Source organism: Chiloscyllium plagiosum, unplaced genomic scaffold (assembly GCF_037043375.1).
Source record: "Chiloscyllium plagiosum isolate Xiang-an unplaced genomic scaffold, Cpla_swu_hap1 HiC_scaffold_5, whole genome shotgun sequence".
Classification (NCBI taxonomy): domain Eukaryota; kingdom Metazoa; phylum Chordata; class Chondrichthyes; order Orectolobiformes; family Hemiscylliidae; genus Chiloscyllium; species Chiloscyllium plagiosum.
Window position 1 is genome coordinate 17,668,579 of NW_028270143.1, and position 25,679 is coordinate 17,694,257.

Consider the following 25,679-nt stretch of genomic DNA (forward strand, 5'->3'; position numbering starts at 1 on the left):
TCACTCCACTCTTGCTACTGGACCTGCTGAGTTTTTCCAGCGCTTCCTGTTTTTTAGTATCCGCACTACTTTCAGGCTTGTATTAACCTATGACATCATCAATGTTCTGGGGAAAGAGTTGTGTGTTGGGTCATGAGTAGGATTGGAACAAGGAATGTCCCGCATTCCCCATAAGTAGTTACTCAGACCTAAGACCAACGCGGATACCCATAGTGGCACCTTGACAGGAGAAAACGAAATAAGTTCGAGGAGATGTTGTTCAAAGTGAGAATGAGCTCAGTCAGATGGAGGTGGGTAGTGCTGGATGGAGACTGGGTTGGCCTCTTTTCAAGGAAGTAGTTGAGAGCCTTTAGACTATCTTGATGGGTAATGGACATGTAGAGGGTTTGCATATCATGATGAAGAGGACTTGGTCAGAAAAGTAGGGAGAGACTGAACATGGACTACAAAATAGAGTCGTCAGAAACTAATAAGGTCAGTGAGGCAGGATGAGGCTGAAGCAATAGGTCTACCAGGGCAGTCCTGTTTGTGTACTTTGGGAAGAAGGCATAAGCAGGCTGCGTGGGTTGGGGGCCTATTTGTTGAGAAGCTTTGGAAGGGTAATCTCCAGCAGAGATGAGGTCAGTCACAATCCTGTAAACTACAGCCTGGTGTTCAGTGGTTGGGCTCACTGCATTTTAATCCTACCTTGCATTGTCATATGTTAGCCAGACTGCTTTGTATACAGGGCAGGCACTCATCTCATGCGTTAGCCCAGAATGAATCCCAGGGCTCTCGGCTTGCTCTCTTGCATTTACTTTGTGCCTAATTGATCACTCAGAGGATCTCTACCTTGCTTGACCTTGCCTTGCCTTTTTTGCAACTTGCTGCTTCCTTCAGTACTTAAAGCTTCATGATACTTCTATCCTGCCTTGGCTTTTAGAGCAGGCATCTTGTCATGGTTGCTAGCAATGATAGGCCGAGGGTTAGATGTGGTGCTGCATGGCACTATACTAGCAACTTATGTAGCAAACTGACACTTTTTCAACCAGAAGAAGTGATGATATAGTTGTATTATAATTAGAATATTATTCCAGAACCCAGGTAATGTTCTGGGGATCTGTGTTTGAATTCTGCCACGGCTGATGACTGATATGGAATTCAATAAAAATTTGGATTTAACAATCTAATGATGACCATGAAACTACTGTTGACTGTTGAAAAAAGTTCATCTGGTTCACTATTATTTTTTAGGAAGGCAACTGCCATCCTACTTGGTCTGGCCTATGTGTGACTTCAGACCCACAGCAATGTGGTTGTACCTTGTCTGTCCTTTGGGCAATTAGAGACGGGCAATAAATGCTGGCTGAGCCAACAAAGCCCACATCCTGTGAATATATGCTCGGGATAACAGCCACAGTCAGTCCTGTAGACCCAAGCAGAACCAGTCTGGGGAAGCTGTATATCACTTTAATACCTGCACAGAGATCAGACACAGGCCCAATCACTCACCATTTGGGACAGCCCATTCAAGTGGGTTAGAGGTGTGAGCAATGCGCAGCCCTGGGGTTCAGCTCAATGAAAGTCAAGGGGAATTGTCAGGGGCCACTGCCATTGTCGGAAAGCTGAGCAAGTCAATTCACGAGATTGGATGGTGGGATGCAGAGGAGACAATAATTGTGACAGGGAAGGAGAGCAACTGAATAGATAAGAATGGCACATAATAGTGTATTAAAGAACTTGAGTTACTGTGGGAGGGGAGACATCAATAGTTGCACCTGCTCCGGCTTTGATAAGGGACAGCACAGTATGATGATTAGCGTGGCTAAGCTGTAGGGCCAACACTCAGAAGTGAATTTTGAGGGACCAAGACATAATGAAAGATCTAAGTGGGAACTTGAGGAAGTTCCATACTGTTGTGGCCCTCAAGGAGTGCAAGGAGGAAAGGAACATGGAGAGTTTGGGTGTGGGAAACCCTAATTATCAGGTCAAACCTGTGACTAACTGACTTGTGTTGTCTTTCTCCTGCATACAAATAGTAAATGCATAACAGGGCAGCCATACTGAAGTAATTTTCTTTTCTGTCAGAGCATGAAGATTCTATTGGCGAGTAATGGGAAGCCCTTTAAGGAGTAATTACAGTAATCAGACATTTAAACTGTACAAGTTGAAGCCTTTTGTAAACATAGTACACTGAATGTGACACATGCAGTGCCAACTGTGTGGGTACAAATTTTAGTCATAAACAATCTTGACCATGTCACTGATCATTACAGATTGATTATAGCCATCTTTGGAAGCAGTAGTAATCACAGGCAACAAAATAAATCTCAAAGAGTCATAGCTACACATATTACAGAATAGACCATTTGGCTCATCAAGTCTGCAACACCTAAAATATACTACTACTCTTACTCATTCCATTTTCCCACACCAGGCCTTGAATGATATGAAACTTCAAGTACTCACTCAAGTATTTTTTTGAATGGTGTGTGAGGTTTCCTGCCTCAGCTGTGCTCCTAGGCAATGCATTGTAGACACCTATCACCCTCTGGGCCATCCTCTGTGGACCATAGTTCACAAAGATAATCCAAGATTTTACAGGTTGCACAAGGGCAAAGATTTCATTTCTTCTCAGCTTGAACTACAGGTTTTTGCCAATATGCTCTCCTATGTAATGCTTCCTTCCTTGGGAAATATTGGAGGGGTGGGGCAATCAATGTTTCAGTAATAACATCAAACATGCAATCTCCTCCTGTATTTGTATGATATACCTTATGCTGCACATATTTTATAAGGTCCCCATGTCAAAGCTCCAAATAGAGGCAATCCAGGATTCTCCTTCTTAGAGTACTCCATTTCCCACAGTCTGGAGGAATACGCTAAATTTATTTGTGGTGTGATGTGAATGCTGACTGCTCAAATTACTGAGAACCTGTTCTGTTTCTGATATTTCCCATACAGATCTATGCTACTATCACAAAATAGATCCAGCCACTATAGGGGTAATCGTCAAAATGGCCATGATGCAAATAAGTTGAAGAGGAACAGATATACCAGTGAGCTCAGGTAGAGCAGCAATGACTAGCTGCTGGGGAACAGTCTTTACGTGAAGAGCTTGCATTTGAAGATCCACTCAGGACATAGAAAAGATACATGAAGCTCAGATTCCATTGTTCTCGATAACAGTTCTTCCAGATAACTGAGGCACAGTGTCGGCAGAGACCGACTAAGTCTTGGGGCATTGTCACAAAACTTTGCCTGGTGCGCGTGCAGGTCTTGCGATCTGAAGGGGTGACCACACCACCCTCGTGATCATCAAGGTAACCAATGTTACCAATGTAAGTTGAACTCACTTGAAATGAAATGAATTGAATTGAATTGGCAATATCACATGTACTCAAATGAGTACAACAGAAAGTATACAAGTTGCCACTTACAGCACCATCTTAGGAATAAGATACCGATTCTTCAGTATAAATTAATAGGAATAAAGATAGAACAAAAAAATGCCAGAAGTACAGATCGTGGAAATAAATTGGAAAATCGAGAAATATTAAGTTCAGAATGACAGTCCTTCCGACCTAGATTGTGATGGCACCTGGCCTCCAGACTGCACCAACTTTGCCTCGAGAATGAGAGGCTGCTCTGGAATTACCTGGAGGCTGGAAGTTCACATTAAGGCCATGACAAGCTGTGGGCTGAGAGATGGCTATGCCGGGATGGGGAAACCACTATACCAGACTAGGAGACCACCACGATGGGCCGAGAGAATTCCACGTGCTGCTGAGAGACCACCATACTGGGCTGTTATGCGAGGCCAGGAGAGTTGTGCCAAATTACTCTTCTTCATCTAATTTCTCCAATGTGCAGTTAGTGTTGTAGCCCAGATAATAGGCTTTGCCAACAGTCCTGACTGCTATAGTCTGTACAGATGTTGTATTTAGAGTGCTACATCATAATGCAGTTGACTCTGTCAACAGAAAAGGCTTCCATTTCATTGACGTACAAGTAATTTATGATATTCAATACCATATCTTAGAAGTCTGCACCAAGTATTCTGTGAGCTGTCTATTTTCTTGAGAAATCTCACATCCCTGATACATTTCAAGACTGTTTCAAGGATGGCTGCTGAGGGACAAGGGCTATGCTCTGCAGCCATGGCTGATGATTCTGTAATGCAACCCTCTGACTGAGGTTGACCATTGACAGAGAACAATCCATTCAAAGGCAGCCATGGAGGAGAAACCATAGGGCTCCTGAAGGTACAGTCCTGATACTTTAATCAGCCTGGAGAGGATGGAGTTAGGTAAGGAAGAGCCATTGCACTAAACCCTAGACTGGGTGCAGCATAATCCTTGCATTCTGTGCTTTGCAAAAGTGAAGCGGGCAAGGAAAAGGTTATGATGCCAGCACTCTTCCAAGGAGGAAGATAATGAATGACAGATTCATTGTCAAGTGTATTTTAGTCAGATACAATAAAATATGTAGTGAAAAGTTCTCATTTGTCACCTTAATCCCGTGCCATTTAGATAGCTTAAGAATAAGAGAAAATGGAAAGATATAGCTTATGACTTCTGCGCTGACTCAGTACCGCCACCTTGCCAGAACCAACTTATGTCGACTCACCAGTGACTCAGGTGCCATCTTTCACTGCTGGCCAATTCACCTTTGCCACTGTCCATGCTGGGCACACCAATATTGGAGACTATCACTACAGGTGATGTTGCCGTTGTGCCCTCCCCACCACTGCTTAGTTGCCGGCAACGCTGGACCCTGCCAAAGTTACCGATCCTCAGACACCATCTTTTGCCACTGGGCCAACCTTGCTGACATCAGGGCTACCAATATGCTCTCAGGGCTTGCTATTCTCCATGATGGGTCACTCTCGTCTGGACTGGGCTCACTCAACTCTATGCTAGGAAGAAAGGTGATATTCTGCCTGCTTTGTGTGGTGCGATGTTAAGTGTAACAGGCCAGATAGGAGTTAATTGATATTAGTTCCAGTAGATGTGAGTTGGATGAAGTGACCATTCATTAATGATAAATTGGTTGCTGCTCAAAGCACCAGTGCACCTTATCTGTTCCCAGGAGATGCAACCTTTGTTTTTCTTCATTTTATAAGTTGTTAAATAAAAGCAAACATTTTCAACAATTTGAAGACTTTCCATTATGAGATGCTCTCACATTGGACAATGAAAAGATGTTATGCTATGCTGGGCATTAGGGAAAGAGTAGCAGTCATTGAGATTGAGCACCTATGTAGTCTGGTTCAAAGGATCGGAGTCCTTGTCAATTTTTTTGTAGCTACAGTTACAACGACAGTCAGTCAGTCAGACAGATGATGATGTAAAGTAGTAATACATGTACAAATCACACGTATTTGCAATGAAGTGTCATCCACGCCACCTATATGCCCTTAGAAGTATTTCTTTCTCTTTCCCTCTAACTATGTGCACTGTGATGGGTAGCTCCTGTTTCACAGCTGGGATTAATATATGATGCCAGCATTAGGAAGCTCAGGAGGTCACGGCAGTGGCAAGTACTTCTGCCATTTAACACTTCACGGGGAAACATTCTCTAGTGGAACACCCCAAGATTGCCACTCTTTTGGTAAAATTCAGCCCACTATCTTAAATCTGAATACATTTCTGCTATCAAGAAAAGCAGTTGGAACTCCTTATTCCCCACTGAAATTAACTTCTATGGAAACTCTACTTGCAGCAATGCATTGTTGCATGTATTGACCATTTGCATTTGGCTCAATGCCATACTGCTAATTGGACAAAATTACAAAATTGTACAATAGACAAAATGGCAGTGAACTTTTCTCCACCAGAGAACCCTGCCAGTTAGCAGACGGGCCCAGCCATGACTGAGCCTTCATTTAAAACTGAGATAACTCTGGATAGTACATCACAGCTTCTACAATTTCTGATGTAAACCACCAGAAAGTATGGCTCCATCTTGACACCTTGGGCTTGTAAAATATTGTCATTGGTGGCTCATCTTGGGGAATGTTAGTTCTCCAAGGAGTTTTGTTCCTGTGTTAGTTTATGTTGTTGTTGTAGATCCTACCTCTGCTGTTGGGTTGCAGTCGACCTCTAGAGTAGGCAGCTGATGTGTGTTTTGTGTAGGTGATACCTTCAGCTCTTCCTGATCAGCTGCCTGCAGTTGAAGAACAATCTCTGCAATTGGAGTCTATGCTTGCAATTATGACAGTGCATCTGATCATTCATTTCCGCCACATACAATCAAGGTGACAACTGCTCCTCGCAAATTCCCAAGCTGCCAACTGGACTTATAGCAATAGGGGTACAAAGCTGCTTCTTCACATTGAATCTGGCTGATTTCACACACTGTTGGAGCATCCGCCTTTTTATTTTAAATCAGGAGGGCCATTCTCAAAAGCATATCTGCATTATGCATCTGTTTCTATTGCCCGTCGGTCAAGTCCAGATGATATCTCTGTAAGCAGTGTAACAATCAATGCAAATGCTTTGGTCCTGAATGCAGTAACTTGAAGAAACTGCTTTGAAGTGGTCGGATTTGATTATCACTTTCTCTGTTCTAAGAAGGCATTGGTGAAAACATTCATAAGCAAAGACAATGACATTCTTTCTCAATTTGATCACAGTATCGCTCTTCAGTTAAAGTGAAGATGCAGCCAGTCCTTGCTGGTTTAGGGGTGCTCCAAGACTTGCCTTGCTGGCATCAAACTGCAGGATAACTCAACTTCTATGGTGGTTTTTCAGCACTGGCATTGCCATCACTATTTGCTTGATTTTAAAGAATGTTGCTTTTTGCTTCCTGCTCCAATACCACTGCACATTCTTGGCTGTGGCTCAACATAATAGTTCACACTCCAATGACAAATTGGGCAAGAAAGTTTACTGAATAGTTGACAGAACCATCAAATCTGCCGGTCATTGGAACAGCCTTCACCTTTTCAGGATTGGGAGAAAGATATTTTGGTGTCAGTACATGACTTCTGGTGAAATGGGCAGGTGGAGACAATGGTGTAGTGATATAATTGACAAATTTATAATCAGAGGCCTATGTGATATTCTGGGGATCAAATCCTACCATGGTAGTTGGTGGATTTTTTTTTAAATACCTGGAATTAAAAAGTCTACTGATGACAAGTCAACCATTGTTGATTGATGCTGAAACCCATCTTGTTCAGTAATGTTCCTTTAGGGAAGGACACTACCCTCCTTACTTGGTCTAGTCTACATGGGACTCCATACGCACAGCGATGTGTTTGGTTCTGAAATGCCCAATGAAATGGTCAAACAAGCCATTCAGTTTTAACAATCATCAGATGGTCTCAAAAAAGGAATGAAACTGGACGGACTACCAGGCATTGACCTAGGGCATTGGAAATGACAGGGGCAAACACTCCTCCATCAATCCTGCTAGGTCCTCCTAATGAATAACTGGGTGCTACTGTGAAAGTTGCGAAATCTCTCTCACAGACTGTGATTTGGCGAGTCTGACAATGTCCCAGACACTATCGTCAAAGGCATAATGTTATAGATTAGATTTATTAGATTCCCTACAGTGTGGAAACGGACTCTTCGGCCCAACCAGTCCACACCGACCCTACGAAGAGTAACCCATCCAGACCCACCTCCGTCTGACTAATGCACCTATCACTATGGGCAATTTAACATTGACAATTTACTTGACCCGCACATCTTTGGACTGTGGAAGGAAATCAAAGCACCCGGAGGAAACCCACGCAGACACAGGGAGAATGTGCAAACTCCACACAGACAGTAACCCGAGGCTGGAATTGAACCTGGGAGCCTGGTGCTGTGAGGCATCAGTGCTAACCACTGAGCCACCATTTGATCTGAGAAGCCTGAACATTGACTCCAGACCCCATGAAGTTTCATGGGAATGGGTTAAACATGGGCAAGGAAACCTTCTGCTGAACAACACTTGGAGGAAGTACTCAGGGTGACAAGGGAATGGAATGTACACTAGGTGGGGGATTTCAATGTCTGCCAACAATAGCACTGCTGATCGAGCTCATCAAGGACATAGCTGCTGGATTGGGTTTGCTGAAGGTATTGAGGGAACTAACAAGAGGGAAAAACATACATGACCTCATCCTTACCAATCTGCAGGCTGCAGATACCTCAATCGTGTTGTGTCCGAATATCACTGTGTTACATTGGATCAAACTTTGCAGATTTAGCAGCTCAAGACTGGGCTTCTGTGAGGCGCCATTGGACATGAACAACAGCCAATCTGTACTCCAACACAATCCGCAACCTCATGCAACCTCAGTCTTGCCATCAAGCGCGAGTATCATCCCTGGATCAATGAAGCATGCAGGAGACCGTGCCAGAACCAGTACCAGGCATACCTAAAACTGAGGTATAAACGTAGTGAAGCTGCCAAACAGGACTACTTGGGTCAAAAAGTATGGTGCTGGAAAAGCACAGCCAGTCATGCAGCATCTGAGGAGAAGGAGAGTCGACATTTCAAGCATAAGCTCTTCGTCAGGAATATGGTGTGGTGGGGGCGGGGTGGAGGGGATGTATGCAAGGGGGCTGAGAGATAAATGCGAGGGCTGGGGCTAGTGAGGGGGGGGGAAGGGAGCTAGGAATGCGATAGGTAGGTGGAGGTGGGGGATGATGGTGATAGGTCGGAGTGGAGGATGGAGTGAATAGCTGGGAAGGAAGATGGAGAGATAGGACAGTTCAAAAGGGCGGTGCCGAGTTGGAGGGTTCAATCAAGGTTGGGGAGGGGGGATGAGGGAACTGGTGAAATCAAAATTAATTCTGTGTGGTTGGAGGTTCCCAAGTCAGAAGCTGAGGTGCTCTTCCTCTAGTTGTCGGGTAGCTAGGATTTGGCAGTTGACCAGGACCAGGCAGTGGAGTGATAGGGGAGTTGAAGTGACTACTTGGGTGTCTTGCATCTTTAACAGCAAATGATAGACAGAGCTGAGTGACTGCACAACCAGCAGATCAAATCTAAACTCTGAAGTGCTGCCACTTTGAGTACTGAATGGTGGTGGCCAATTATTGGAGAAGAATGCTCCACAAATATCCTCATTCTTAATATTGAGAAGGCCCAGCACATCAGTGCAAAACATAAGGCTGAAGCATTTGCAACAACCTTCATCCAGAAGTCCAAATGACTGATCTATCATATCCCCTTCCAGAGGTCCTCAGCATCACAAATGCAAATCTTCAGCAGTTCAATTCAAGAAATGAGTGGAGGCATTGAATGTTACAAAGGCTATGGGCCCCGGTGACATTCTGGCATTCTTACTGAAAATGTACTTCAGAACTTGATGTACCACTTGCCAAACCGTTCCAGTACATTCACTTTAACCAAGTTTTTAAACATTTTAAACCACTGCATATAATTTGCAAATCATAGACATTTTTAACTTCATAGGCATGAAAGGAAAAACTGTAAGGATAGGTATTTTTTAACCAATAAATATTGTTACAGGAAATTGGTAAGGTATCTTTTACATTTTTTTTTAATAAGCACATGCACATCACCAACATTTGTTTGATATCATTGAGCTTCAAAAACCAAGTTTTTAAAATCAGTGTTTAAGGGAAAGGCCAGTAAGCAAAATAAAACGTGCTGCTTTTCCTTCCCCCTAAGGATTAGATCAGTAATTCAAACACTTTACCTTAAAACTCACAAATATTCAGTCACATCTCCCTGGTGTTCAGTCACCCATGAGAATTTATTATAACAATATAATATTCTTGCTAAAATAAATTCTCCTTTTGCAGCTTCTTCTACAAATGATAACTATGAAACCATAATTGATTCCAGTAATTTAGGTAGCATTCAAATACATCTGATTAAACTATTGTACATTTAAAGAATCAAGCTCAAAATAGCTTGGCAAACTTGAATTTCACGGTTGCATAACACTGATTATATGAATACACAATATTTCTTTCTCATATTTCCATTTCCAAAGAGAAAATGAAACAACTAGAATTCATATGTGTATCTTAAAGTGTAAAAGGGTTGCTTCAAATTTAAATGTCATATTGGCAACTTCCTTCAATTCACCCAATGCACTTTATGAAAAGGTAACCATATAATTAACACAATGAAGATTACTAAATTCATTGTTGACAGCATGTTCCAATTAGAACAATTTTCAAATGACCATATCATTCCAACATCAACAAATGCATTACGTATAATATGTATGTGTTTTTCCCAGCAATCCACTCTTGATTATCAATTGCTCACTTGAAATGATTCAGTCACAATTTTTATTCTGTAATGCATAAGAATCAATGGTAATAAAAGCTGGCAAAAATAATTAGACTCAAATCATTCCTTGGATTTCATTATATATCCTGAAGATAATAAAATAATGATGCTGTCTCAGATTTTGATCTGTGATCTCATTCTTACATTCAGTCAACAGTTAGAAAGGATTTGAGTTTTACCCTTGCAATTTATGACATAATCTGAAGCTTGCAACAAGACTAATGCAGTGTAATCATTCCAAAATACCTATTTTTCTCCACATAATTGAATTCCTAACCTCAACTCCTCCTTTTTAATATCAACTTCCCTCTATATTCAGGTTAAGTTACAACATAAAAGATGTAATTAATTATATCCTCTTGAGAAAACTGTCATTTATTTTTCAGCAATGCTGAGAACGGTTTTGATGAGGTTAGTATCTTTTTGAGCTACTTAACCAAATTATACTGAGCTTGAGAGCTCTGAAATTGTGCTAGGAATGCTGAACCTTGCGATGCCTGAATGCAGTTCATGATCTGAGTTACCGTGTATCACTGCCTGAATCTTCCCCTCCCAATGGTGACATCAATGGTGACAATGTAAATATCAGATCCACGACACTGAGAAAATCTTGTACAATCACCACAACATGCCTTAAATGGCAACTTCAGAATCTAGTTTACTCCCTGGGTTTTGCACTTCATTAATGTCACAACTCTCCATACTCATATCACATCCCAATTCTCCTCATCCCACAAGAAGCTAAATGGTGCTAAATCCCAACAAGTAAAACAAAGCAAATACCTAATGGATGCAGCTTGCTGAATGTCTGGCCTGGCCATCATGCAACTTCTTCTGAACAATGTCCCTGCACTGACCATGGCTATCATCCTACTCCACCCTTCATCCATTTAACTCAGTGTCGGCAATCTACCAGTATTACAACATGAGGATAAGCAAGCCAAACCAAATCAGCCTCATAATCACTGACTTTGCAATGCAGTGAAATTAAAACATTCAATGACTCTCAAAAGTGCTCAATTATTCCTAACCAAACTTTACTAATAACTGATCTTGGACACTGTTAGGATTGCCCGTAACAGAGCAGCACAAAATGACTGACAGCTGCCCATCAGCAATGCAGTAGAACAGGACTGACAGTAACACTTACTTAATGCTGGTGAATGTACATAAGACAAAGATAATAACATTTAACATTTGATTAAAATAGATTTCACAAGTAGAACAATAGCAGCTCTATATAAACATAGATAATAACGTTTCATATTTGATAACAATAGCAGTTCAAGGTTGCAGCTGACCCATAAGACATAAATAAGAACACCTCATACTAATTTGTTGTTTAATCAATAACTATAGATATAGATTTCAAATTAGTTATAGCACTAAAAGTATTAAAGGAAAAGATACAAGCCTGTTTCAGGCAGTAAAAACAACCTCCTTATCACTACAAGGAGGAATGAATAGAGATTTGCAGACATTGGAAGGTGGATTGAATGAACACAATAAGACATAACTTGTTAGCTAACAAATTCTCACATAACTTTGCTGAAACTGATCAAAAATCAATATTCTTTTGTATTTCCTGTAATGAGGAAATTAAAAGGTTCCTGAAGTGATAGGCAAATATTTAATTAATTGGCAGTTAACATGGTATAGTTGGTAAATGTTACTTGAATACAGTATCCATTGTAACTCTCTTCAAGAAGGGACATAAGAGTCTGGAAAACATCATGAAGGACTATCTATTTTTGTTTTACTGACATAAGCTTTAAGTGTATAAAACGCTGCACCAGAGACAAGACTCCACTGACCGATAGGAATCGGGTTGGGAGAGTGAGGGAGCATGTGTGCTCTACGTTTACACTATATAAGTTAAGACATTCTGAAGCTGCATGCGTACCTTTTTGTTGTGGGCCGTAACTCACAATAAAGGTCACCTGAATCCATCTCGTAATGAATGAATTGAAAGTAAATAAAAGAATCACAATTTGCCAGTTTAATAACATTTTAATAAAGAACACCAGCCCTTCATGAAATCCTCAAATGATGGGTGTTATTTCAGGCACCTTGCTTGAATTCTGAAACAACCAGTCAAAGCAAACAGCTTCCACAGGTGTCTGGAGATTTTCACTTATTTCTTACAGACTGGAATAGTTTCCTGAGAACTTTCAACAATTCAGCAACTGGAGAATGACTAGAGAGAGTAAAACCAAAAACAGCCCCAAAGTTTCCAAAACAAATTTGCCTCCTGCTCAAAATCCAGATAGAATGGGCTCATTCTTTGATTTCTCTTTTTTTCTAATGCAGTTTGTGATTAGCTGACCAACACAGGTACTTCCTTGATTGACCAATTCAATATCTAACCGGCTGCCAATCCCTGAACAGAGCAACATCTCAGTAATGGAGTGTCCTTACAGCAGTATCTTTCCAAGCCAATTCCCGATAGCAATCATGTGTCTTTTGTTCTCTCTTCTTTTCTAAAGAGAAAGTTTATAGTTCAATTCTCTATTTCAACTCATAGTTCCAAACCAAAAATTAGAAAAAAAAAGAAAACCAGTGGTTGCTGCAACACCAGTCTTATCACATCATTGTGCATGCTTTAGGCTATCTCAGACATGACATTAGGGTTTCAATCATCTGGTTCGGACAATCTTGAACTTTCATGCTTCTGCCAGGTCACTTTGCGGAATGGAGAAGCATGTAACACATGCACCTAAACAATTTTGTTTTGTGCTGACATTGGCACAAGAATCTTGAGAGTTATTGCAGCATCAAATATCAAGCTTCGCTCTGCTACTGCTGGTTTTTCACCAAGGTATGTTGCATATTGAGTTAGATCAGTCTTAGACTTGTCAACTGGCCTCAAGCAGAATGTGCTACTCATTGACCATCACACTGTTTGTTTATTTTTGTACAAATATTGCTGTCTCTTGAAGTTTGAACAGTCTAGAGTGTTGCTTGCAGTGGTACACATTTTTGTCAATTAAGTAAAAATTACTACCTCGACACGGTCCTGTCCCCATTAGTCCAAGAACTCCCCACCTACGTTCGTGACACCACCCACGCCCTCCACCTCCTCCAGGATTTCCGCTTCCCCGGTCCCCAACGCCTCATCTTCACCATGGACATCCAGTCCCTGTACACCTCCATCCCCCATCACGAAGGACTCAAAGCACTCCGCTTCTTCCTTTCCCGCCGTACCACCCAGTACCCTTCCACCGACACCCTCCTTCGACTGACCGAACTGGTCCTCACCCTGAACAACTTTTCTTTCCAATCCTCCCACTTTCTCCAAACAAAAGGAGTAGCCATGGGCACCCGCATGGGCCCCAGCTATGCCTGCCTCTTCGTAGGGTATGTGGAACAATCCATCTTCCGCAACTACACTGGCCCCACCCCCCATCTTTTCCTTCGCTACATTGATGACTGTATCGGCGCTACCTCGTGCTCTCACGAGGAGGTTGAACAGTTCATCCACTACACTAACACCTTCCACCCCGACCTCAAATTCACCTGGACAGTCTCGGACTCCTCCCTCCCCTTCCTAGACCTTTCTGTTTCTATCTCAGGCGACCGAATCAACACGGACATCTACTACAAACCAACCGACTCCCACAGCTACCTGGACTACACCTCCTCCCATCCTGCCCCCTGTAAAAACGCCATCCCATTCTCCCAATTCCTTCGTCTCCGCCGCATCTGCTCCCAGGAGGACCAGTTCAAAATACGTACAACACAGATGGCCTCCTTCTTCAAGGACCGCAATTTCCCCCCCGACGTGGTCGACGGTGCCCTCCACCGCATCTCCTCCACTTCCCGCTCCTCCGCCCTTGAGCCCCGCCCCTCCAACCGCCACCTGGACAGAACCCCACTGGTCCTCACCTACCACCCCACCAATCTCCATGTACAGCGCATCATCCGCCGTCACTTCCGCCACCTCCAAACAGACCCCAGCACCTTCCCCTCCCCTATCAGCTTTCCGTAGAGACCACTCCCTCCGCGACTCCCTTGTCAGATCCACACCCCCCACCGACCCAACCTCCACTCCCGGCACCTTCCCTTGCAACCCGCAGGAGGTGCAACACTTGCGCCCACACCTCCCCCCTCACTTCTCTCCAAGGCCCCAAAGGAAACTTCCATATCCGCCACAGATTCACCTGCACCTCCACCCACATCATCTACTGCATCCGCTGCAGTCGGTGTGGCCTCCTCTATATTGGGGAGACAGGCCGCCTACTTGCGGAGCGATTCAGAGAGCACCTCTGGGCCACCCGGACGAACCAACCCAACCAACCTGTAGCACAGCATTTCAACTCCCCCTCCCACTCCACCGAGGATATGCAGGTCATTGGACTCATCCACCGCCAAACCACAACAACCCGACGGTCGGAGGAGGAGCGTCTTATCTTCCGACTGGGAACCCTCCAACCGCAGGGGATGAACTTGGACTTCACCAGTTTCTTCATCCCCCCTCCCCCCACCTTGTCTCAGCCGGATCCCTCCAGCCCGGCACCGCCTTCCTGACCTGCAGTCTTCTTCTTGACCTCTCCGCCTCCATCCTACTCCGACCTATCACCCTCACCTTGACCTCTTTCCACCTATCACATTTCCAACGCCCCTCCTCCAAGTCCCTCCTCCCTACCTTTTATCTTCTCCTGCTGAACACTCTCTGCTCATTCCTGAAGAAGGGCCTGTGCCTGAAACGTCGAATCTCCTGTTCCCTGGATGCTGCCTGACCTGCTGTGCTGTTCCAGCAATAAAGTTTCAACTAAAAATTACTGGCTCCTAACTTGTTGACATTATGAAACAATTTCTTATGCTATTCTCACTTATCTCAATGGATTATGTTTTTATTTAAGGTCCACCATGAGAGTAGGGAGCACACTGAAATCTTCTACCAGCTTTCCTTTGATCAGATGTTCCTTGATCAGTACTCCATAACTTTACATAATTAAACTGCTTCCACCATTTGAAGAAGATTGAAGTCAAGACATGTCTCTCCACTCAAATTGCAAATTTTTTATTGTGAAGAATTTTCTGTTATTTTGCATTCCATATTTTGGAGAGTTAATTGTGGTACACCTTAATCTTGAAAGCTATACCTCTGGGACCATGTAGTTGCACTGTAGTTGGTGAGAGAGAGAGAGAGAGAGAGAGACAGACAGACAGACACAGTGTCTTCTTAGCCACAGCAATCTTGAAATTCATGAGATGATCATTAACAAAAATAAGGTCTGGATTACCTATTTTCTGCAGGCACACTTGAAATTTTGCTTCTGTTGTGGACTGCTCTACTTCAATGAACTCACTGTGCAGATAGCTATTTGATCCTGCCTGTTTGAAACTCCGTCTACCTTCTGCACATTTTCTGCAAGTGACTTATTAAATGAAAGATAAAGAATTCACTTTTAATATCTGAGTACTTTCCATACTCATGAGGTTTCTTTGCTTCATGATGCCGACAAGGACTTTTAGTGTCTGACTACTCACTGTATTAGTTTCTTACGTGTGTTGTTTATGGTTTTATACCTGAAGAATTGAATGGGTGCTGCTAATCTCCAGTGATAAAGATAATCTTTTCCTCTTAAGTTTCCTATCAGCTTCTATTTCAGTCACTGTCTGAATTGTTTTCTCAAGAGTCAAGTTTACTTTCATTCTATCAAATTGTGCAATTTCAACAACTTATTAATTCTGAAGTTGCAGTAATTGTCAAAGGCTTTCAGTCTAAACCTATCTGATGCTTCTTTTACCACTTAGTAAGCTAAAACATCATCAGGTATATTCCCTATAGTAATAAATTATCAGCAATTCCCAAAACAATTCTGACTCTTATAAATTCTGACAAAGTCACCATTATTGCATAGCTTCACTAATCTGTAAATCATTAATGAAGCCATCTATGATTCCCCTGAATGCTGAACTGTTCCATTAATTCTTGCACATACAAGAATTTATTAATTCTGGATGTTCCAATAATTGTCAAAGGCTTTCAGTCTGTAAGTATCTGTTATTTCTTTTACTGCTTAATAAGCTATAACATAATTAGACGTACCCCCCCCCCCAATAGTGTAGATGTATTTATTTTATTTAGAAGTTATTCTGTATCTGTAAAATTCTTCTCTCCAAGATGTCCAGTTTTATGTACTATAAACCTCATCTGACAAATTAAACATTTTTTGAAATATTTTGTCTGCTGTTATACTTTCTTAAATTATTACACATTTTGTTCTTGAAAGACTTTTATTCCTCAGCAATAGTAGTTCTGTGGCTTTTTGCTGTTACATTGCTGGATGCTCTGGTTTCATCCCACAGTCCAAAGATATGCAGGTTAGACAGATTGGCCGTGATTAATGCTGGGATATGGAGATAAGGTGGGGGTCTGTTTCTGCACGGCAGGTTCCTTGGAGGGTTGGTGCAGACTCAATGGGTTGAATAGTCTCTATCTGTACCACAGAGATTCTATGATTCTTAGAGATCAAATGTCAGAGATTGGTCATGCAGAATTTAGGATTTGATGTCTTGGGAAAAAAACTTCATAAAACACAGAATTGCTTCAAAATTAAATACTAAATCTTCAGCTGGACAAGTAAATGCATTATCCTTCTGGACTGTTGGGATTCTATGAAACCTTTTGTCATTGTTTGACAAAGACTGCTTAGGTTTTTAATCTGCCCAATTTTTTCTCTTTAACTACCAGTTGATGTAATGTCCCATTTCAATAGCTGTATCTTATGATGCCTGCTCTCTTTGGTGGCAAAGCTCAATTTGAGTTGTCAGTAAATTTTTTAAACTTTGTTTACCCAGCCAGGGTTACTATATTTTAAAGTTTGCCCTGACCGACTAGTAATTTTACATTTTATTTAATAGAGTTTCCAGAATCAGTTTGCTCACCGCTTTTGTAAAGGGAAAATTGGGTAAAATTACCTTGATTAACCTTGACCTGCTTACAGTACCTTTTTCAAAGCAGGCATTTTACATGGTGAGATAGACAAAGGGGACTAGAGTCAGGGGAAGGTCCAACATGACTTTATTGAACATTTTAGATTAGGTTTAGATTAGATTACTTACACTGTGGAAACAGGCCCTTCAGCCCAACAAGTCCATACCGACCCTCCGAAGAGCAACCCACCCAGACCCATTCCCCTACATTTACCCCTTCACCTAACACTACGGGCAATTTAGCATGGCCAATTCACCTAACCTGAACATTTTTGGACTGTGGGAGGAAACCGGAGCACCCGGAGGAAACCCATGCAGACATGGGGAGAATGTGTAAACTCCACACAAACAGTTGCCCGAGGCGGGAATTGAACCTTGCGCTGTTGAGGCAGCAGTGCTAACCACTGTGCCACCTTGCCACCCTTAAACAAAGAGAACAGGCAAAACAATATTTATCAGATTCTATCATTATGCTTTGATTAAACTTTATCAAATTATCAATCTCTTCACAGGACTCTTCAGTAAATAGTTATAAATTTCTAAGTGAACAGTCTCAAATCTTCACTAGCTATCTACTTCTGACACGCACTTTCAAAGATTGACTAAACCCTATGCACAGGTCCCTACCACTGTATTTGAATCATTTGTCTGAAAGGTAATACCTGTTCAATAAGGCAGAGACAGGCTGTTTCTCGATCTTCGAGGGTTAACCAATGTTTCAGGTTTTGCAGTCATCGATTTAGGCTTCCCCCCTTATCTTGGACTTCTGCTGGTTTTTGGGCGATCTCACCAATGTGGTTTTCTGGGTCTGTTCAGTCTCATGATGCTTGCCACAAGGTTACAAGGCGCTGGGGATGCTGTGTAGTTTGGTTGCTAGCTCCAGATGCTCTCTGAAGACACCATTGAAGAAGGTGCAAAAGCAGAGTGAGCCACGGTTCCAGTTTGCTCCTTTAGTTCCCCGCTTTGAGCCCCTATTGAAGATTCTGTGGCCTAGTATTGGGTGGTGGCAGGAAGATCCAACTAGGTGACTACTTTCTATAATTGGAGATTGAAGAACATGGATTTGAACCTTCAACTGTCAAGTGCTGTCCTTGTTACACTATGCCTCTGGCCTCATACAGAGCTGGGTGCCACCAAGTCTGTGTGGCATTCTTCTAACAAAGCATATTCACTGGAGATGCAAACGAATGTTCTTTTTGAAATAATATGGCTGTTAACACCTGGCTAGGTAGTTCTAGGCTGGACTGGTTTCATTCCTTTTGATCCATTGAGTCCACACAACCCTCCAAAGAGCATCCCACCTAGACCCATCCCCTTACCCCACATTTACCACGGCTAATCCACATCGCCTGCACATCATTGGACACCATATGGCAATTTAATATGGCTAATCCCTCTAACCTGCACATCTTTGGACTGGTTTAAACTTGGCTTCCACATTGAGTGTTCATCCATGTTCATGAAAGATATCTGTATTTCTGTAACAATTCTGGAGGTCATGCATCACCTGACCACATGAGTCTCTGAATGGGAGCTGCATCTATAGATCACCACTTTGCCATGCAGCCGGTGACTGTTTTGGAGTTTATTATTCTTCTTCTCCAGAGAGTTGCTAACTCTCTCACTGAAGCACATCACTCAACAGATCTGAAATGAATGCTTTTATGAACATGCAGACATACAAAATATTTGGCTTCTTGAGTCTGCTTTGGCGTTCAACAAGATTATGGCTGATTTGTTACTGCTACTGTTAGGAATTGCACATTCCCATCCAATCTGGAGAACCTTAGATTCTTGTTAAGCAAGGGAATCAATGTATTCAAAAATGTTTAATTTCTCCACATCCACTCCTAAATACAGGCCCATCCAACTAAGCTCATATGCTGTGAATGAGTAAAGAAATAAGATAATTTCTAATTTAAAACAGTGCTCCATAGTTCTGGTCTAACATGCAAAAAGAAATGTCCTTTTCACTTTGACCTCGTCAAGGCAGATAAGGATCTAATATGCCTCATTGAGGTCACTGTTCACTATAGTGAAAAACAGGCTCAGCCTATCCAATCTTTCATGTAGGAAAACCTGCTCATTTCAGCTATCTGAACAATCTCTTAAATAAGGGGCATAAAACTGCTTGCAACATTCAAGGTGTAATCTCACCACAGATCGAAATAACTGAAGCAGAACACCCTCACATTTATAAAGTCAGAACACTGCTGGAGACTTAAAATAGAAACAGGAAGTGCTGAAGAAACTCAGCAGACTTGACAGCATCCACGAAGGGAGGAAAACAAGTAAATATTTGATGTTTGAGGACTCTTCTTCAGTGAAATTGTGGGGAAGTGGTAGGTGAGGGTAAAGCCTGTTGGGATACTTTATCTGCAAAGTGTCAATGCCTAATATCTTGTAGAGTTTGAGGGTGAGGGAGTGCAGTGACCTGGATCTAGAGAATTTGCTTTCATCCAACATGTTGTGGTGTATTGAGATTGTCTGTACCTCTGGACTAAAATGGCTAGATTCAAGTCCCATCTCGTCCAGAGCTGTGTCAGAATATGTTTGAAGAAGTTGGTTAAAAATATCTAGCTTTTCATATTTGGCTCAGTGGCTAGCACTCTTGTCTAAGGCACCTGCTATAGGAAGGATATTATTAAATTAGAGAGGGTCCAGAAAAGATTTACAAAGGTGTTTCTGGGGCTGGAGGATATTAGTTATAAGGAGAGGCTGGATAGGCTGGGACATTTTTCACTAGAGTGGAGCAGATTGAGGGGTGACCTTATACAGGTTTATGAAATCATGAGGGGCATAGATATGGTGAATAGCAAACTTCCTTAGGATAGGGGAGTTCAAAACTAGGGGGCATATTTTTAAGGTAAGACTTAAAAGGGACCTGAGGGGCAATGTTTTCACACACAGGGTGATTCGTATTTGGAATGTACAGTCAGAAGGAAAAGATTCAGATACAGTTACAACATTTAAAAGACATCTGGATAAGTACATGAATAGCAAAGTTTTAGAGGGATATAGGCAAGTATAACTAGTTTAGTTTGTGAAATGTGGGTTCGCATGGATGAGTTAGACCGAAAGGTCTGCTTGCATGCAGTGTGACTCTAAAACACTCCCATCATTCCCAGCAGTAACTCACCCAGGCTCCATTGACAGCACTTTCATAGTCCATGGACAGGAAACTTTCAGGTTTCCCTCCTAGCCACATACCATTCTGACTTGGAACAATATCGCCTCCTTTCACTGTCGTTCCTTCAAAATCCCGGAACTCCCTTATGCGAGACTAGTCAATGATGAAGGGCTTTTGTCCAAAACGTCAATTTTCCTGCTCTTCAGATGCTGCCTGACCTGCTGTGCTTTTCCAACACCACTGTAATCTAGACTCTGATCTCCAGCATCTGCAGTCCTCACTTTTGCCTAGCCAATGATGTCCACATCCCATGAACAAATATTTTTAAATCTTAAGAAATGGGATCAGGAATATTCAGCCCATTGAGTCTGCTCAATAGTGATTGTGAGGTTCAAATCCACTTCTCTGCCTGCTCCCCATTTCTCTTGAAAAACAAAAACAAACTGCCTATACCAGCTTTAATTATATTTAACAATGGCTCATCTATCGTCCTCCAGAACAGAATTTCAAGGATTCACAACTTTTTGAGCAAAAATATTTCTTATCATTACAGTCCGAATGATCATCCTTTTATCTGAAAACTATGCTTGTTTTGGATTACTCAACCAGGGGAAACAATGGCTCAGTATCTACACTGTCAAGCTCCTTCATAACTTTGAAGGTGAGATCACATCTCATTCTTTTAAATTCCTGAGAATGTAGAGCCACTTTACATAGCTTTGTCCTCTCACCCCAAGGACCAGCTCAGTCAAATTTAATTGTACTGCTTTCAATACATATATAGATATCTATTCTTAAATATGGAGATCAAAACTGCATACAGTATTCTAGATGTGGTGTCACTAAAGCCCCGTAAAATTGTAGCAAGACTTCTTTATTCTTGTCTCACATTTGCCATGGAATGAAGGTCAACTTGCTATCTGCTTTCTTAATTCCTGATGAAGGGACAGCCCTCTGAAAGCTTGTGATTTCAAATAAACCTGTTGGCCTATAACCTGGTGTCATGTGACTTATGACCTTGTCCACTCCAGTCCAACAGCGGCACCTCCACACCATTTTGAATTCCTTCCTGTATCTGGATCCTAATCTTATGCATTCCTTGTAGAAACACACAAGTCTCTCTGAACATCAAATTTTATTTGCATTACACTTTGGAAAAAAGATTCTGTTTTTCTATGCTTACCACCAAATGAACAACTCTATATTTCTAACTTGCTTACTCCAAGGTTGCTTACTCCATTTGCAACCTTGTTGCCAGCTCACTAGAACTGTTTGATGTCCCCTTGTATCCTACTCACAGCTTGTATTCTAACCTAGCTTTTTGTCATCAACAAATTTAGATACATTACTCTATGTCTCTACATGTAAGTCATTAACAGAGATTGTGAATACATGTGAACCCAGCACTGATCCTTGAGGTGCTTCACTTGTCACAACCTGCCAGTTTGAAAACAGTTAATTTGCTTCGCCTCTCTGCTTTCTGTCAATTGGAAATTCTCTATCCATGCTAATATAGATCACTCAACTCCGCTGTGGTATCTAATTGAATGCTTTTGGAAATTCAAGTATTTTAGATCTAATGGCGTCCCTTTATCTATACTACCAGTTACATCATCAAAAAAACTAATAAATTTGTGAAACGGGAGTTCCTTTTCATAAAATTAGGTTGACTTTGCCTGATACTACTATGTTTTACTAAGTACATTCTTAAGACATCCTTAATAGATTTCAGTAACTAGTGACTGATGGCACGCTAACTGCTCTCTCTTTCCTTTTCCCCTCCTTTCTTAAATGGAGGTAAGTTTGGAATATTACAGCCAACATTTCCACTGTCTCTACCACTACCCCTAGATCCATAAATATAACAGGAGTTAGATGGAGGGTAAACTTGAACCAGGAATACTTTACTTTGAGTGATCTCAGCTCTATAGTCAGTTTTAGATTGCCTCCCCCAATTCCCACTCCCAGGTCACCTGATCTCCTCTCTTAAAAGGGCAAAACACATTCAAATACATAATAATCAGAATCTGTGGATTTTTAAGATTTCAATCCCTTTAGGTTTCCAAAACTATTTAGCTATTGATAAATTACACTAATTGCTTTGAGTTTATAGCCCCACAGGTAATGCTGTGATAAAGTTAGAGGAGCATAAGTAATGGTTTCCAATGTGAAGACACAGAAATCTTTGTTCAATGTCTCTGCTATTAAAAATAAACATAGTATGTTAACCATGGGCGACTTTAATCTTCATGCAGTTTGGGCAATGGGCAAAGATAACCACGGGAAAACTTCAGAGAATGTATTCAGGATAGTTCCGGAGAACGATATGAGGTGGATCCGATCAAAGATCAGGTTATCTTAGATCTGTTAAAGGTGAAATGAGACAAATTTAACTCAGAATAAAAAGATCTCTAGAAAACAGTGACCAAAATATGAGAGAATTTAACATTCAGTTTGAGAAGGAATAACTTGGGTCAGAAACAATTGTGCTAAATTTACAGGGGAATGATGGCAAAGCTAACTGGACTGGAGTTGAACAGCAAAGATGGTTGAGGAACAATGGTAGATGTTGAAGGTATATAATTTTTGTTGATTTATCAAAACGTGCTGGTTCAAACAAAGTTTGCTGTATATTTAAGGCAAAACTTTTTAGATATTTACCAGGGAAAGGAATGAAAGATCATCAGGAATAGATGGCAATGTGGAATTCAAAACACTGAACAAATCATCCAGGATCTTAAATGAATGACAAAGCAAACACGAGGTGCTGATGGTCTATATCTGCCCCTATTCCATGGGTCCATATGTGTTATCAAAACTTGTAGTAACTGAACAACATTCACATCTGGGTAAATGTTCTCAGCATACTCAAGCTGTCCTAGGAGAATTCCCATCCTTTCTGCCCACGTGAATGATAGAGGCAATACAAAAAAATCTATCTTAGCCTTAAAAACATTCAATGAGGAAGCCTCAACTACTTCACTGGGTAGGGATTTCCACACATTCACGTCCCTCTGGGTGAAGAAGCTCCTCCTCAATTCAGGCCTAAATCTGCTCCCCCTAACTTTGAGGCAATACCCTCTTGTTCTGGTTTCACCCACTGGTGGAATCATTCTCTCTGCTTCTGTCTTACCTATTCCCATCATAATTTTATGTGTTTCTAATAGATCCCCCTCATTCTTCTAAATTCTAATAAATTTAATCCCAGTGTACTCAGTCTCAGTTCATATAATATACAATATGAGATGGATTTGAATCACTTAAGATTCATCTACAAGAATGTAACGCAAAGGCTGGACATAACCAAATTAATATTCCAAAATAAAAGTTATTCAGCCAATTTATTTATTATAAATATATTTAACATTTAAAATAAAAAAAAATCAGCATTCAAGATATCTGATTACTATTTTTTCAGAAGTCATAAGATAAATATGAAATTTACAACTGCTACATATATCAAATGCACGATTTTTCTGATAGATATAAGGATTCCTTTGAATCAAATACCAAAATACTAATAATACTATTACTTAAATATACCAAACTGCAAAAACAGCACAATATCCAATGTAAGAATTTTTGAATAAAAGTTATTAAATTTTGTGTTGGTTAATACAGTTGGTGACAAAAATGTGAAGTCTATTTGTAGCCAACTAATAATGTGAAAGTTATTTCAAAGAAACAGATAATTGTAACCTAGCACTGATGTAATTCCAATTGCTTTGGGACTCTCTTACGAGAATAGGTTGAGTAGACTTGGCTCCTGCTCATTGGAATATAGAAGAGTGAGGGACAACTTTATTAAAACATACAAGATCTTTAAAGGATTTGACTGGGTAGATGCTAAAAGGTTGGTTTTCCTTTGTGTAACAGTCAAGCACCAGATGGCATAATCGCTGAATAAAGGGTCACCCATATTACACAGAGGTGAGAAGAAATTTCTTCTTCCCTCAGAGGTTTGTGAATTTGTGGAATTCTTTATCACACAGAGGGCTGTTGAGGCTCAGGCCATTAAGTATATTGAAGGCTGATAATAGAAAGAGTTTTAATCTTTAAGGGAATCAAGGGTCATGGGAAAGAGCAGGAAAGTGGAGTTGGGGGACCGTGAGATCAGCCATTATTTCATTGAATGGCAGAGCAGACACGATAGGCTGAATGGCCTACATCTGGTATCATGGAAGCAAGGAGCTTGGGCATTTCATGCCCTCAAAACATGTGTCAACACACAAGATTCTACATTCAGCACTGTTATAATTTGCAGAAAGTCTATTGTAGTGAAATTAGTGATTAAGTATTGACATGACTTCAGGAGTATCACCCCTGATTTTCTTCAAAATATCATCTGGAGTAATCTGAAATTCAGAATTCCTACAGTGTGTAAACAGGCCCTTTGGCCCTACAAGTCCACACCGACCCTCCAACGAGTATGCCACCCAAACCCATTACTCTATATTTACCCTTAACCTACACATCCCTGAACAATATGGGCAATTTAGCTTGGCCAATTCGCCTTACCTGCACATCCTTAGAATGTAGGAGGAAACTGGAGCACGCGGAGGAAACCCACACAGACATGGGGAGAATGCACAAACTCCACACAGACAGTTGCCCGAGGCTGGAATTGAACCCGGGTGCTATGAGGCAGCAGTGCTAACCATTGAGCCACCATGCCACCCTTAAATGTCAGAGATTGCCTTGGTTTAACATCTTATTAACATCTTTATCCGGGCAATGCTAAAGAATTGGCCTAGAGTTTTGCCCTCAAAGTCTCCTGGATTAGGAAAACGGTCCACAATATTCTGTCTCAGATGAAAGTGCTACTCACTGAATCATGCCTTATACCTGTATAATACTTAGCACGTGCCCACTCCAGCCAGATCAATAACTGCGACCTACTCTTTGGTGGAATATACAATTAATTAACTTTCAACACAAAGATAATTAATATTGTTTTATTACCTCACATTCTGCAATTCCTATTTGAAGTTCCTTATTTAGTGCTACAACTGAAAATTTGTAAAGCTGACCTTAAAGACAAGATTCCAGCAATGACCGAAAAGCATTGAATATTTTATATGCACTGGTTTGACACAGTGCAGTCAACAGTACAAGCTGTACATAGAGTTACAGACAAATCATCAGATGACAGAGGTTAAAAGAAACTCGTTCCTATGACAACAGAATAGAGTCAGATAACAAAATGAACAGCCACTTTTGATCTTCAAAAAATTTCTCATCCTCTTGCCCACTCTTGTTATCTGGGCCACTCCATCAAACGCCTAATAGATAACAGAGTTGAAAACCCAATTGACCTTCAAGGAGCACCAGACAAGCTGTAAAGTCCATGGACAGGTTA

At 41.3% G+C, this 25,679-nt stretch overlaps 1 long non-coding RNA gene across 1 annotated transcript in view; it reads right to left on the bottom strand.

The window, feature by feature from the left end:
- LOC148149881 (uncharacterized) overlaps positions 1-25,359 on the bottom strand; it is an 88,735-nt gene extending 63,376 nt beyond the window's left edge. Inside the window, exon 1 of the long non-coding RNA XR_015757080.1 lies at positions 25,283-25,359. This is a non-coding gene — a long non-coding RNA (uncharacterized LOC148149881). The remainder of the gene's footprint in view (positions 1-25,282) is intronic.
- Positions 25,360-25,679: the final 320 nt, after the last annotated feature.